General features: G+C 39.5%; 1 protein-coding gene across 1 annotated transcript in view; it reads left to right on the top strand.

Annotated features, from left to right (window-relative positions):
- The window catches only part of slc24a3 (solute carrier family 24 member 3), a 53,093-nt gene that overhangs the window by 20,945 nt on the left and 14,354 nt on the right, over nucleotides 1–17,794 (top strand). The gene's annotated exons all lie outside the window — the stretch shown is intronic.

Below are 17,794 nucleotides of genomic sequence, written 5' to 3'. Positions count from 1 at the left end.
ACGCACAGCTGGTTTTGATTGACAGCTTAGCACGAGCGGCAGTCAGGACAAGTCGAACAAAATGGAAGCCCTGCAGATAAGGAAACGTCAGCACCCGAATGAAAGCTTCAGCTGAATTAAACCAAGTTTGATTAATGCAAGTGAACGGCAGCATCGACTTACTCAGAGAACAGCCTCCTCTTATCAATCAGAGCAGATGATCGTGTGTTTCCTGCACTCTGTGCTCTAAGTGGTCGGATCAATGACACGCCCGCCTTCCTTTCATACAAGAATTACAGCAGTTAATCAATTATTAAGATTACTAAATTAATGCTAATCATTTTAAAATCATTATGTCCGTTTGACTGAATTTTTTTATATTATATTATATTATATATATGTATATATGTATATACATGTACTTACATATATATATTAAAAACAAGTTTTGTGATTTCAGCTTCAGTGAATACAGTTTACTTTGCATTTTTATGACAGTATATTTGATATTTTGAGGATGTGGTCATGTTTTTTTCACTTCTACACTATTTGTCCCATTTAATGGACCAAAAACAGATTGAGGAGAAACTAAATAATTGATGAAAACAATGTGAATAATTATATGTGAATAACACCGAGAAAAATGGAAATGATTGTCGGTTGTTAGGGTTGGACATGAGGACAGTTGGTGTAACAGAACATGACAAGGGTTTTAGGGCAAGATGGAGGGAGATGATCCACTGTGGTCAACCAAGTCAATGGGATTCTGGTTCTTCATCTGTACATAAATTATGTAGAATTTTGGACTTGAAATACGTGGAGGGGAAATGTATAAACCTTGGTCAAAGCAGTAGAAGACGGATGGATGGATGGATGGATGGATGGATGGATGGATATAAGTATAGAGCCATTGCGAGTTGAAAGTCCAGTTGTTAGGAGAACATGTTATTGTACCGACTGCAGTTTCAAGGCTGACCAAGAAAAATCTATTGTGTTCATTCCTTACCAGTAAGAAGCCAATCAGAGTCCGGTGTGAACCAAAACACAGATAATGATGGAGCTGAGACCAGATGATTCCAGAGGGAGTTTGTGTCTTCCTGACAAGAGCTGCTGCATTTCACTGCTGTTTACATGGGACTGTTTACAGAACCGGCCCACCAGACGGTCCAAACTGGCCCGTAGGATAGAATTTGTTCAAATTTCACATTACAATTACATTAAAACGTGGAGTTTGTTGGACTTGTTGTAACTTTCTCCTCTCTGCTCATGAACCACACAGAGCAGCTCCTGCATTATCATTACATTTACCTCTGTGTGTGTGTGTGTGTGTGAGTGAGTGAGACATATATTCATTTAACTGTGTGACTCACATCTCTTCTTACCCACTGTAATTCAGGCTGACCCCATCATTAACAGCCACAGAGCGCTGGCTGTGTCTGTCTGCAGTGATCACGGCTCAGCACGCTCCTGAGCTTCCTTATCATTTACACTTTAACTTACATTCCGCTCCATTAAGCCTTAATGAAGCATAAACCAATGATTTGGTGCATTGTAATTGCACTTCAGCTGCACAAATGGATCATAATTTAATAAAGGGTCATGCTCTTCTGCTCTCTGCTTGTTGTGCTCGTCTTCACTCAAGGCGCGCTCAATTAATTCAGTGAAAAAAAAAATGGAGTGTCTGGAATGTGAAATTAATGTCATCACCTTGTTGTGATTGTTGTTCATTTGTTGACTAAAATGAACAACAATCACGTTGGAGCAGGATGATCATTCACATGTTCACTCTGCTGTCAGACCTGACATTACTGAAACTCTGGGGTCCTTCCCTGACATCCGGGCCCCACGTCATCAAACCAGCTCGTAGCACCGCAAGCGTCCGGCATCCAGGGGGCGCTCCTGGAATAACCACATATGACAATGGTTTCTTTACTTTTTGGTGTTTCCTTAAAAGCTCTCAGTCAGTTCCTCCAGCAGAGTCGTTGTGGTGCAGTGCGGAAATGTGTGTGAAGTGTGAACGCAGCGTTATAGGAGTTGCCAAAATGGTGGGTACCATTCCTGTCATCGCCCAGTAAACACCAACAATGAGCAACTCAGAATAGCATCAGTGCTACGTCTGCAGCTGCAGTCTAACGGCCTTCGCACATCAGTGGTGATGTGAGTCAACGGCATGAAATTACAAAAATCATCCTTTTTTTTTCACACTTTTTTTGTTGGAAATATGAATTTATTTTGAACATATGGTTTCCCACCGTATGGAATGACAAGCCTGTGGTACATGAGGAAGACTCAGGTCTCTAGAGTCTTTATTTATCTCCTGAGATGGCAGGCAAACACAAAATCACTTCTATACAGACGGAAAAACTAAACTAGACGAAACCAACTTGGGACCTGACGTGAACTCTAGGAGCATAGATGACGCTCTGGCAAAAGACAAAGGAACTGGGGACACTATAGGGGACAGGGAATCAAGGGCAGGTGCTAGTGATTACTTAAAGATCAACCAGGTGAAGTGCATGGGAGAATTAGGGGACATGTGTCAAAACACGAGACAGGAAGACATGACATTTACCAAAATAAAAGGGGAAGTGAAAATCAAACCCACACCAAATGTGACATGAACTTAACGTGAAATAAACCTAAACACAATAACAACTAACAAAGCTGACGCCTCGTGCACTCATCGCACCACAGAAAATAAATTGAATGTTGAACTGTTGAATTCATATTTGTTCATACAATTACATTTGAATATAGTGATATACAAAAATCATACAAATAGTTTTTAGTGGAAAGACAGAGCGAGGGGACCACAGAAAGAGCCCCTCCCCCTCCTGGGTTAGGGTTAGGGTTAGAGCGACTCCTGCATTTGCATGTGTTCTGATGTAAAGAGTGGAGACCTGGTTCGCTGACAGTGCGGGCCACACCGGTATCTGGATCTCACTCTTTACCAGCTTGACTACATTTGGATGGAAAATGCTTTACTTCATTTGGGTTTCTCCTTTTGTTTTGGTCTACTGGACTACTACTGGTGGTCCCACCCCTGCAGTGCTGGCACTCGTGGGCAGTTTTCACCTGATCCCTCATTTCTGCACTTTTACAGAACTATAATATTGTAAGGTTTCTGACTTACTATATAAAGAGCCTCAAGATAATCTATGTTGTGATTTGGCACTATACAAATAAAACAAATAATAAATGATTGTGGCTTTTGTAAATTTGCCTCAAGCTTTATAAAAGTGTGTAAAGGGTTTTGCCCTTTACTGGCCACCATAGTTTTGACCCATTTCTCAAAAGTCAAATATTTGGTCAATCCTTTGAAGAATGCATGAGAAACAGCTGCCATGATGCACACCGTGTGTACTGCAGGGTTTCCCAACATGCAGCTAATTATCTCCTTAATGGGACCATTTTCCCTTTTTTCCATTACTGCTCTCTGAGTCAAACTGAATCATAAACACAGTGAGAGTCAACTGTGGCAGAGCAAAAAAACAAACAAACAAAAAAACTAAACCAAATCACTGTTAAAGGTGGAAAAACAACAGGAAATTACGGATGAGCTCATACGACACTGGGCAAAATCACTGGATCAGATATTGGACGGATAAAAATGTAAAATCCAATACAGTATCACATGCATCACTATGCACTGAAATGACTGTAAACACAACATCAGCAACAGCATTTTAGCCGAGGCACATTGGAGGCTGTTTATTCTTCTTTATGGGAAAAGAATATTTGTTAGAGTGAGGATGGAGCGTTGTGTCTTTATGGCACAAATGTGTTTAAAGCTTCATTGTTTTAAAAGGATTAAAATGGTATTGGCAGGTACTCAAGTTTGTGTTTGGACACAATATAGTGGTATTGTGCCATTCCCACAGGAAGGCACTGATGGATGTGTTGTATAAGGTTTAATGGTTGGTCACTCCACTTTGATAAAACCTGCCACCATCAGGTCAAATATTTCAATTCTCCACCTTCTTACTTCAACATCTGCCTGATACACTGTTTTAAAGGGTAGTCTCATTCATTTCAGGTTTAAAAAGTTAAAGAGTTCCTTCACTGAAAAAAGACAATGGTGAACAAACTTCTTTTCTGATTGAATTAAGTTCATTCAAACTAAAGTAATCGAGATGTCTTCATACAGCGTTATACTTTAATATTTTACAGCTTTTTAAGTTTACTTTGAATTAACTTTATTCAGTTAGGTGTTAACAATTTGAAGATTGAAGATTGAATGACTTTATTCCTCCCCCAGGGGGGAAACACACATTCACAACAGCTCAGTTAAGAGATGAGAATAAAATAAAATAAAATAAAATAAAATAAAATAAAATATAATATAATATAATATAATATAATATAATATAATATAATATAATATAATATAATATAATATAATAAAATCAAATATGATATGATATGATATGATATGATATGATATAATATAATATGATATAATATAATATAATAAAATAAAATAAAATAAAATAAAATAAAATACAATATTACTTAAATACACAGAATTTAAGTAATATTGTGAAGTTTGTCAACCATTTTAAATTTACATACACATGCATGTTGGTGTGCACCCCCCGCAGCCCTCCTGTGGAGGATACAGTGGTAGAAAATGAATGGATGGATGCCGGCGTGCTGGAGAAGCATTTTCAGATAATAGTGAACAACTGAGACTCTCAATGCTGATTGGCTTTGTGTCATTGCATGAGGCCAAGCTTTCTACTGGAGCGAATGAAGGAAAAAGTGAAACCTCATCCGACCACAGCAAAATCAACAATCATCATTCTGTAACTCTGCAGCCACAGATGAATTGATCAATCCTGGAACACTCATCCATCTTATCAGAGGGCAGTGCTGCCTGGAGCTGCTCATAGTTTCAACGAAAGCTAAATCTCTATCTCAGCAGCATCTCCAGAGCGGTGTGCAGGCACATCTATGGAGACAGCAGAGCCCAGCACTGTGTGTTGTGTGGTCTGCAGGCGGAGCAGGAGAACAAACAGGTAGTGAAAGGCTGGCAGCTCCTCTGCCCCCTCACCCCCCTCACCCCCTGTATGTGGAGCTCTGGAGGAGCAACACTGAACACACCGTGGCCAAAGGCAGGAAAGGAGGAAAGGAGAGGAAGGGAAGGACGTGACATGACATGTTCACCCTCATGTAAGTGTGTATGTACAACTGTACATGTGTGTTTATATGAGTGTCTTTATCAAACCACCCCCTCCATGCCTGCGGTCCATCTGTCACTCCAACAATGCTCACCAGGCATGTCGTGATTGTGGGCCAGCTGGGAGGATGTGTGTGTCTGCGTATGTGTGTGTGTGTGTGTGTGTGCGTGGGGGGGGTTCAGCGTTGATCTCTGTCACATTATATCACATCATTTTCTGTTAAATATCCCCACGAGCACAAATAATCCAAACTCTGAGACAAGAAAGGAGAAACAGTCTCCACATATAGAATTTTGGTCAACATTAGAATAAGTAAATCCATCATTTTGACCAGAAATGAAGAATCTGGTCTGAATCTGTAAATAAGTCCTGGAGACTGGATTGAATGTGAAATATAATCTCCATAAATTACCCGTAGCTTTGAGAATTGCAATAGCACAACTTTGGAAGCGGTGTGGAACAGAGTGAACCTGCCCAGCATGCAGTGGGTGGGTGTGTGATCCTCAAAGGATAGATTCTGACACTTTACCCTGCTGGGATGTCTAAGCACACACTCTCTTATTATTATTTTGAACAATTGTAGCAGCTGGAGGCAGACTGTCATCAAAGTGTGTTTGTGTTTGTGTGTGCACTTGGATTTAGGACCTTTTCTGGCATAAACGCTGACCTTGTCAGGACCAGTAGTCCTCATGGAGACCAAAACCTGGTCCCAATGAGGCGAAACCTTATTTCAGAGGAACTGGTTAAGTTTAGGACTAAGATAAGATTTGGGTTTGACATTAACTGGTTATGGTTAAAGTCAGGCTTTGATTAGGCAGAGTCCTGAGAAGAATAGCTGTGCAAACCTCTGTGTGTGTGTGTGTGTGAGACATCCACTGCTGCGTCTCTCCTCCTGTGTTCAGCATGGAGTCATACCACACTCTGCATATTAATATAATATGTATCATCTGCTGTTGCACTGACTGTTTGTCATTTTCATGCACAAACAAGCACAGACACGTATTGAGAATAAGGCATAAATGTCATATTACTCAGCGGCGTAATAGCAAGGTGACCTACATACTGTATGAGACGTCGCATTTCATCAGTGTCTCTGAGGTGTTTCTGCTGCACTTTCTTGGGTTTTTCCAACAACTTGTACAACACAGTCTGGTGTGAGGTGTGAGGGCGGGGCAATAGATCCATATTATATCTGTATCATGACACGATAAGATTTTGGATATCTGTGATTCTATATTGTGCTTTCACATATGTGGAAATATGTGTTTATTATTTATTGCCTTTACTGTGGTGACACTGTGAATTCTTGCCTTATCTTGTGACTTTTCCTGGTTTTAAGTGCTGTTGCATTGATTGTCATCATATTTATTATTTTGAAAACATTTGTGAAGTACATTACATATTACAAATTAAACGTTATATATTGATTTAAAACACATGGAATCAATAAAAAAAAAGTAACTTAATAACATTTCTTTAATTTGAAGCCTAATTATTTGTGTTATAGCAGCATTTGACCATTTCATTGTTTCTAACACACATAAATATCCTTCACTCAAGTCAAAGAAATAAACGGGTATTATTCATATATTTATATCTACATCTATATCAAATAAAAATATCAATTACTGTCAGATTGATGTGGTCTCAGTGGCAGAGTGAGTTGTCTTTCTGGAAGGCTGTGTGATCAATTCCTGGCTCTGCCAGTCTATATACCAATGTGTCCTTGGGCAAGACACTTAACCTTATGCTGCTGTGAATGGGTTTAATACATTATGGAATCAGGGATGTTCTGAAATCACCACAATCACCTCACCCTGATCTCTAAAGTGAAACCAGAACCCAAAATCACTTTTCCAGGTGTGAACCAGTGTATATTGATCCAGGTTCCAAGACTCTGCTGTTGTGTGTTCAGTTTACTGTGGTGTGAATGTTATATCACAGCCAACATCGAGGCAAATACAAGTATCGGATCGGGACTTGGCAGATAGTTAATTTTTTGAATTTGAATTAGATTTCACAATTTTCTTGAATTTTTGGTGCTTTGTTAATCTCCATAGGAAAATTCCTCTCATTCTGGAGCAGGAACCGTCCTAGAATTAGGAGCAGTGGGCAGCCGCTGAGCCTTGCTCAGAGGTACCACAGCCTTTTTGACCATTTGCCAACCCTCCAGTTACGAGCCCAGTTTCCTTTCAAATTGGTCATGGGTTGATCATATTGGAATGGCGAGCAATAAAAGCTGATCAGGACCTCCCCAATCGAAAATTGCAGCGTTCTTTAAAACCCTGCCCGACCAACTTCTGCTCTCAGAAGCTACATTTTCACCCACACGGCCTCAGAAAGGAGCGTTAGATCCTTTTATTCCATGTGACATTTATTGACATGTCCCACTTCATTAGCATGTGTGTACAGCCGGCTGGTGTGATGAAAGACAGCGGTGATGAATCACCAAAAAAAACAATGTGATGTTTAGAAAAAGCTTTGAAATGTTAGTGATCACAGCTGAGGCTTCGGCCTGTGATTCTCTATTAACAAGCCAATCCATCACCCTCCCCACACACACACATAGAGTAACAAACCGCTGTGGAGAAAAATCAATGTTAATTGACTGTTTCACGTAAACACCTCACGTTGTTCTTCTTCTTCTATACATGTACGTCTCTGAGGAAATGAGGGAGGACCTGATCCTCCCCTGTGACTTTAATCTGTTATTAGTGACCACACACTCCCAGTTGTGTGGAACATGACCTTTGACCTCTCTTCACTCTCTCTGTGGGGTTTACACTGAGGGAGAAAACACCCAGCCTGTAGATGCTGCTGATGCTGATGCTGATGCATCCCTTACAACAGCAATAGTGAACACTGACATCATTGCAGAAAACTGCAGTGCCATTATACTCATGGGTTTAGTTAGTCAGTGTAAATGTAGATTTACTTAAATCGTTTGGATTTTTCATCTGAGAGTGACGCACATGCTTCTGGTTTGACTGACAGCAAGTCATTCCAATTGATTGGCGTCTGTATTTGTCAGTGATAGAGAGCTGCAAACATCACACAACACACAACGTAAACTTCCTCTCCACCACCACTTCTGATTATACCAAGTCATCAGGATCTGTGCTAAGAAACTAGAACTTTATTGAATCAAGTTCAGGGAGCAGACTAACCAAGGCCTGAGCTGCATTTAAGGCAGAGGTCCCAAACTTGTGGCCCCCCAGTTGATTTCCTGTGGCCCACCACTTCATTTGAAGTTATAATGACTTATTTCTGTATGTATTATAAGGCATAGAAACAATGTGAATACATTTCTGGGAGAAGCATGTTGTAAAGTTCCCATTTCCAGCTCAGTCCCACAGGATAAGGATAAAATAGCTACCAAAAAACCAGTAGCAGGTACTATCTATTGATGAGTTGAGCACTGTATGTTTCCATGGTGATGAGTCTCTTTAGTGACACTGATGAGGTTTTTGATTTAGATGTGAGAAAATAGTAATGGCATCTTTTTTCACGGAGGTGATTGACAGATTCCACTCGCTCATGTGATCAAAGCTCTGAGAGCCTCATATCTGCTCAACAAGGACGACTCACTCGATACTTTATTTTCCATTTCTGCTCGACTGTCAGAGGTTGTGCTGCTGAAATGTATATTTATACATTTACAGCTGTAGCACAGGTTATAGCACCTCTGCACTCAGTGTTCTTTGTACGGCTTCTGTAAGAGAACTAACACTCTCTAAATTGCCAGAATGGCCCTAAAGTAAAAGTGGAGACACACACCAAATTATTAATGGCAGATACTAAAACAAAGGAATTCCCCCTTAAGTTGTTAAAGGGGAAACTATTCCAGACATACCAGAAATCTTTTTAACTCACATCTTTAAAGTGCTAGGGTTAGAAATGGGTTTAGGTCAGGGTTAAGGTTAGGGTCTAAGGGAATGCATTATGTCTTAGGGTCTAAGTGCAAAAATCTGTCTCTATCTGTCTCTCTCTCTGTCTGTGTGTGTGTGTTCATGATGAGGGTACACTTCATTGGAACCATTCTGCAACTCAGGCAAATCAGCATTTTTTTGCTGATGACAATAGACACTCCTAACCCTGCTGCCATGACAACCAGTAAATTGTGTCAACTACCAGTGTGTGTGTGTGTGTGTGTGTGTGTGTGGGTCAGACACACCTCTGCTTGCCCGGTGTGTCTCTTTTTTTTTCTCCCTCTGCAGTAACATGCACAGAGACAGTTGTTGTTTTCCGGCCTCCTGCGCCTCACAATTCCCTCCATCTCTCGGGGACGTTCACATTTCAACCGTCTCCTGATGGAGAGACAAAGCTGACAGACCTGAGTCACTGCAGGGTTGAGGAGGACAGAGACAGGAACATGGACACTGATTGTAGAACGTGATTGGACATTGTTGAACTGCTTGGATTTGGGTGGTTGAATGTTGTGGTCACAAAGGTCTCATAATAATTGAATGTGTGGTTACAGCAGGTACGGACACATATGGAGCTTTGTCCGTGGTACAGTTAACACACAGGTTTAACAAGGCTAACTAATGAGCTAACGTTAGCTCAAATCTTAGCTCACCTGCCTGGTGCTCATGCTACTGTTACCAACAAAAGAAATAAAGATACACAAACAGAGTTAGCGTCACTGTTGATTTGCTGCGTGCTCGGTCTGATTCCCTTTTTCCCTGCGTCTGTCTTTGGTCTCAGAGCTTCAGACAAATCACAAATCTATCTTATGATGTACTTTCACTGTATAGTGGTCATTTTTGTATATTATTAAAAGTTCCCGACTTCATCTTTGAAGGAATAACTGAGAGAGTCTGATTCTGAAAAAAACCCAGCAGGAGCGCATGACAACATTTTATGAATTTATTAAATTTCAACTGAATAACACCACCATCAGTCATAACACCACTTAGTAACGTGCACATCAACAGAAATGATATTACAAAATCTGTAAAACATAGACATACACTTTTAACAATATAAACTTTCAACCACGATTATCCTGACCAGAAAAAATAGGTTTTAATAAAACATTTTTATATTAAACAGGCAAAGCCTTCTGTCTACACTTAAACAGATCGTAAACATACATTTTTAGTGAAAATAATTCGTTTAATAAGATCATAGTCACGAGGAAAGACTGTGGCACAGTGAAAACTAAATCACAAGGACTGTATGTTAGCGAGTTAGAAAGGATTTTCAAATATTAACGTTTATCGCCGTTGTCGATTGTTGCTATGATAGAAATTCACCACATTTAACTTATTGTAAGTGCTTTTTATCTTGATGAGTGATGGTATCCTGTATTGTTGTTCATTCTATATATCAAATTATTTCTGTATTTTCTTTTTATTTATGTTTATTTTGCATCATAAATATTTATTTTTCAATATAAACCCTGTAGTTTTAAAATTCTGTGAAATATCACAAATGTTGTTAATGCATTATTACAATGGAATAACAATAGGGTCTTTTTAATATACCACCTCTACTGGCCCCCACATGACTGGCCCCTCCTCACCTCTCTAGACTCTCAGTGGCCCCCAGGTCATTTGAGTCTGAGACCCCGATCTACAGCATGTTGAGCTTCCACAAACTCACAATAATTGTGTTGTGCTGCTGCTGCCACCTAGTGATAATAGTTACACTTTAAATTAGGTCGTCATTGGAGTAGAAAGATTTGTTTTTATAAATGAAATTAATGATAAAACATTTGTTCTATTTAGTATATTACGAATAGTTACTGATCGACTTGAGCAAAAGTACAAGTATCTTACCAGAAAATGACTTTGGTAGAAGTTAAAGTCACCTTTTAGAATATTACTTGAGTAAAAGTCTTAAAGTACCTGACATTTACTGTACTAAAGTATCAAAAGTCATTTTCTGATATAAAATGTACTTAAGTAATACAAGTAAAAGTAAAAGTATTTCAACAAAGTGAGCAATTACAATTTTGAATATGACATTTATTGTGGCTTTTTCACAATAAAAGCATAATAATAGGTACAGGAGAACAACATTAAAATGAACCTTCTGTCATGAAGCGTGACAAACTCTCTGTGTCTGCTTGTATTTTTGAAACTTTGGAATCTGTGGAGCTTCTTGACGTCACACTGTGTTTTAATTCAGACGAAATCTGCGGTTTATCTGCGTGAGCACGCTAGCTCACCGGCTAGCCGCTCACCTGACAGCTGAGAGCAGAAACAGCTGACAGATGAAACCCGGCGTCCGGAGTGTACAACAGAAACCCGAGACCAGAGCCTCGGTGTCGGACACGGTAAACAATGAGCCGCTGGTGTGTTTTAAGTCCACTTGGAGCCAAAATCTGCGGCTAACAGCTGAGCGGCTAACAGCTTGTGCCGCTAAAAACAATTTAAAAGCATTACGTCACAAACTCTTACTGCTTTTATTTTGTAGTAACGAGTAACACAGATGGTTAAGGGAAATGTCAGTCAGTCAGTCATCATCTAACCACTTTATCCTCCACCAGAGGGTCGCGGGGGGGTGCTGTGCCAATCTCAGCTACATCGGGCGATAGGCGGGGTACACACTGGACAGTTGGCCAGTCCATCGCAGGGCCACACACACAGATAGAGACAAACAACCATTCACTCTCACACTCACTCCTATGGTCAATTTAGAGTGTCCAATTCACCTAATCCCCACATTGCATGTTTTTGGACTGTGGGAGGAAGCCGGAGAACCCGGAGAGAACCCTCGCACACACGGGGAGAACATGCAAACTCCATGCAGAAAGGCCCTTGTTCCAACCGGGGCTCGAACCCGGGTCTTCTCGCTGCAAGATGAGAGTGCTAACCACTACACCACCGTGTGGCCCTAAGGGAAATGTATCAGAGTAAAAGTACACATACACAAGTACAGATCTGTGAACATTCTACTTAAGTACAATAACAAAGTCCTTTTCTTTTGCTGTATCTCTTTGTTGGAAAAGTCTGCCCAACAAAAGAACACACTGGAAAGTGAAAAAAGTAAAAGTCAGCAAAATCATCATGTACTTGAGGATTGTCAGGTTCTCTCTGAGAGTGATGTCATGGTTTACAGCAGAGAGTGGATCATGTTAGGCCACAGAATAAAAGGAACATTTAAGTAACCCGTGTGTGTGTGTGTGTGTGATGGGATTAATATCAGGCCATCTGTTTACATAGACACAGATGTTAGGTATAGCACACGGGCTGATGTATGGCGTGTGTGTTGATGTGTTTGTGTGTGGGGGTGTGGCTGCAACTTTTACATGCTCTGCAGACAATAATGGAATAAAGAGGATAGTGTAGCTCATGTCATAAGGGCACATGTTAAAGCTCGGGCTCATGCAGTATAATCTTCCTGTCGGTCAAAAGGATTGTGCTGTTGATTTCATGGTATTAACTCTGTGCAGAGCTGCAAAGAGAAACAGGGCCTGTATGATTATGACGGACACATGTGACAAATGCAGACTAAAGAATAAATGAACACATGCATTCACAATGAATTATATAGATGTACATATATATATATATATTTTTTTATATATATATATATATATATATATATATATATATAGATATAGTCTCAGTCCCAGACTCTCTCTCTCTCTCTCTTTCTCTCTCTCTCTATATATATATATATATGTTAAGGATATCAGCACAGGTGCAGTGAAGTACAGTTTATGGTCATTGTACACACACTCTCATCCGCAGGTGAGACAATGAAAAAAAGATTCTGTTGCTTTTTCTGTGTTGCATAATGAGTCCTACCACAGGTCAGAGTCTGATTCAGCCCACGTTTGATGCATCACTGATTAAATGCCAGTATTAACATGTAACCTTTAGCTGGAAAGCAGCGCACGCACACACACACACACACACACACACAGAGTCGAGTTGTGCGATTTCTCCATTGCTGTCATTCCTTTCATACAGACGGATGCACACGCAGACACATTCATCCCCTCTCCTCTTTGTTTTTCTGCTTCTAACACATCTGCAGTCGTCGTGTTCGTCTCTTCCTGTGTGCAGGTCGGCGAGGGGGAGGCGACGTTGTCACTGAGCAGAGGAGAGACCGTGTGATGGGAGTGTCTAATGTCTCGATCTCATACAGGAACATGCTGAGGTTCAGTGATGTGAGGAGGGACTGTGCTGCAGAGATGGAGACTGTGATGCTCTGCCTTTTACTTTGAACAGTTAAACAATTAGACACACCCCTCAGGAGAATCAAGTCAGGTTTACTTAGACACTGAGCAGATGATTGATGAGTCTTATTACCTGACCTCAGTTCAGCATTGTTTTGTAGTTTCAGTCAATTCCAGCCAACATGCAGTCACCACTACTCGAAGTCCTCTTATCCTCTCGTCTTCCTAATGTATAGAATAATTCCTGGTCGGCCGTTCACAGAGAGGAGTAATGCTGCCCTCCACAGGAAAAACATGTTTCTGTCCCCAGTTCAAAGTTCTTCATCACATTTCAGCTGTGTCCCAATAGTCAAGGCTGCGTCCGTCCTCTGCGACCGGAATTCGGCAAGAATTCACCAAGCTTTTTTAATTTAATTCCATTTAATAATTTCATTCTCAAGAATCTATATTTGTGGATTCATATTGAAAATGATCTGCTGTGAATAATTAATAATTATGTAAATCACATTCCAGGGTAGTAACGTTTGCTTATATGGGATGAAAAGATTTAATATAATATAATATTTAATATAGGCTGAATTAAAACTAAAATAAACACAAATATAAATAATACACACACAGGTATACAAAGACATTCATGAGGTTTCCTCCATTACATCAAATATTTAACAAAACTAAAGACTAAAAATCACCGAAGTTAGTTCTCCAACTAGGAAAATTAGAAATATTTAGATATATTAAATGTGTTTTAAAGAAGATTTTTTCATTTACATGTTTACAGGATACATTACAACAAAAGTATTAAAATAAATAGATCAGTCACAACGACAGTAAAAGGATGTTGTTATTCTATATGTGGTGTTACAGCTTTGCCAGACTGAGGCTTCTTGACCTGCACTGTTTTCTATTTTATTTTTCCTGGTTACATAAATTGCCAGCTTGGCTTTGCCAGAAACACAATTTAAAGCCTGTCATGGAGGAAACAGAAAGGGCACTGGTTTGAAACAGCAGGATTAATAACAGAGATAAAAGCATCTGAGGCGATGGCACCGTGTAAAACCCTCCACTGGAGGTCAGCTGTTCTTTTCCTGAGGGGAGGTTTATATAAAACCCTCCACTGTGGACTCACTCCATCTCCACTCAGTTTGCTGGTCCACACAGTGGGTGCTCTGTCGATTAGAATTTTTCTAGCAGCTTTGAGGAGAGGTTCACTTGACTCCCTCAACTGGGGACTCGTGTGGACCTGTGGAAAGATCACTGTGGTCAGGCTCTGCAGTACCTTTTTATTACATTAAAAACATCCTGATAAAATGGAGGTAAACATTTGTAATCAGTCATACTGTACTATGACTTTTATGACTGATTTTGGACGACATACTACACTATGACTTTTATGACTGATTTTGGACGACATACTATGCTTAGAATGACTTTTATGACTGATTTGACATACTATGCTATGACTTTTTTGACTGATTTTGGACGACATACTATGCTATGACTTTTTTGACTGATTTTGGACGACATACTATGCTATGACTTTTATGACTGATTTTGGATACTACACTATGACTTTTATGACTGATTTTGGACATACTATGCTATGACTTTTTGACTGATTTTGGCCGACATACTATGCTATGACTTTTTGACTGAATGCTATGACTTTTTGACTGATTTTGGATACTATGCTATGACTTTTTGAGTGATTTTTGAATACTATGCTATGACTTTTTTTTGACGACATACTAACTAAGACTTTTTGACTGATTTTGGATGACATACTAACCTATGACTTTTACTGATTTTACATACTAACCTATGACTTTTTGACTGATTTTGACGACATACTAACTATGACTTTTTGACTGATTTTGGACTTTTGACTGATTTTGACTACTATGCTATGACTTTTTGACTGATTTTGACACTATGCTATGAGTGATGTGATTTTGGGACGACTATGACTATGCTGATTTTGACTATGACTTTTGAGTGATATTGGACGACATACTATACTATGACTTTTTTGAGTCATTTTGGACGACATACTATACTATGACTTTTTGACTGATTTTGACCTACATACTATGCTATGACTTATGACTATTTTGACTGATTTTGGGGGACATACTATACTATGACTTTTGACTATGACTTTTGACTGATTTTGCATATACTATGCTATGACTTTTGACTGATTTTGACTATACTATGATGACTTTTTGAGTGATTTTTTACTATGCTATGACTTTTTGACTGATTTTGGACGACACTATGCTATGACTTTTTGAGTGATTTTGGATACTATGACTTTTTTGACTGATTTTGGACAACATACTATGCTATGACTTTTATGACTGATTTTGGACATACTATGCTATGACTTTATGACTGATTTTGGACATACTATGCTATGACTTTTGAGTGATTTTGGACCGACATACTATGCTATGACTTTTTACTGATTTTGGACCTTATACTAACTATGACTTTTGACTGATTTTGGATGACATACTAACCTATGACTTTTTTACTGATTTTGGACGACATACTAACCTATGACTTTTTGACTGATTTTGGATGACATACTATACTATGACTTTTTGACTGATTTTGACGCTATGACTTTTTGACTGATTTTGGACTACTATGCTATGACTTTTTGACTGATTTGGATCTATACTATGCTATGACTTTTTTGACTGATTTTGACCGACATACTATGCTATGACTTTTGACTGATTTTGGACCATATACTATGCTATGACTTTTTGAGTGATTTTGACCTATTATACTATGACTATGACTTTTTGAGTGATTTTGACTGACATACTATGCTATGACTTTTTGAGTGATTTTGGGCCACAACTATATGACTTTTTGACTGATTTTGGACTACATACTATGCTTGACTGAGTGATTTTGGACGACATACTATACTATGACTTTTTGACTGATTTTGGACACATACTATGCTATGACTTTTTGAGTGACTTTGATACTATGCTATGACTTTTATGAGAACCACCTATGACTTTTTGACTGATTTTGGACTGACATACCTATGACTTTTGACTGATTTTGGATGACATACTATACTATGACTTTTTGACTGATTTTGGAAGACATACTACACAACTCCTTTTTTGACCGATTTTGGACGACAAACTATACTATGACTTTTTTGACTGATTTTGGACGACATACTATACTATGACTTTTTTGACTGATTTTGGACGACATACTATACTATGACTTTTTGACTGAAGCAGAGTCTGGTGGTGATTTTAAATCAGGCCACTCTGGCTCTGTTGTTGTAATGTTGAGAGAAGGTAGATGTCTGCTCTCCACTCTTCTTTCATTCAAATCCTGAGCAACTTTCTACTCTGAGGTCGATGATGTGCACGTTCAGGTGCTTCATTCAATTTGTCGTGTTGTCGGCCTTAGTGGTGTTATCTATTTTACAAATATTGCATCGCACACTATATTAGTATTACTTTTGTTGGAATGGAGCCACACTTTCGACCTCGGTGGCATTTTTAACCCCTTCGTCACAATACACTTACGTGTAGTTAACAACACAGATACACGTGAATCTGGTCTGTGGGCGTAACAGCATTGTATTCCGGCAATCACCGGCAGCATTATCAGACCTTGATCACGTGATTAACTCCGTAGGTACCGAAACTTAGGACCGAAAAACAAGGCATGTTTATGACCGAAACAGGATGTTGTGATGACGCATTCAAAAACTGCTGCCAGCACACGCCTGTCTATACTCTCAGTTTGAACGCCAATAAAACAGATGTGAATACACGGTGGAACAGCAACTATTAAATGCTGGAAAGTCTCTCCGCAAAAGCGGAACTTGGCTGCGTACAGTGCAGTTAGCAGTTAACTAAAGAGACGTTATTCCCTTAATTGTAGCACTGACGCATCTTCTACACAAAGGCTGAGACAGACCATGGAGTGAAAACAATGAAAAGTGCACTTTTAAGAGTCTGTCAATACTTAGATCTCCTCAGATTCCCTGCACCTCATCGTGACTGTACTCGATCCTCGTCATAAAGGTCATTACTCAGATGTGGGGATGAAGCACTTTTGTGAAGGGTGGATATGTGACAGCAGGGCTGATGTCGTTGAAGTTTGTGGTTGACTCTTCAACACAACAAGCGTTGGGCATGCTTTGTCATAGATGGAGGATAAGCCATCTGTCATCTCTGTCTTTTCAGCTGCACTTAAAGCTCAGCGGCCTCCTCACATCCATTTAATGATGTATAGGATTTGGAGGATTCTCTCTCTCTGTGTCTCAGTCTCTATTGGAGCCTCAGATCACTTATGTAAGGCCTGTGGTATTATGTAAGTGTGTGTGTGTGTGTGTGTGTTGTTTTTGGTACCTCTTTTTTGTCATAAATACTAATCTTGTCAGGACCAGTAGTCCTCATGGAGACTAAAACCTGGTCCTGGTCCTGAAGTTTTTAGTCTGATGGTGGATCAG

This window comes from Solea senegalensis, linkage group LG15 (genome assembly GCF_019176455.1).
Source record: "Solea senegalensis isolate Sse05_10M linkage group LG15, IFAPA_SoseM_1, whole genome shotgun sequence".
NCBI lineage: Eukaryota > Metazoa > Chordata > Actinopteri > Pleuronectiformes > Soleidae > Solea > Solea senegalensis.
This window is presented reverse-complemented; position numbering and strand designations above follow the sequence as displayed.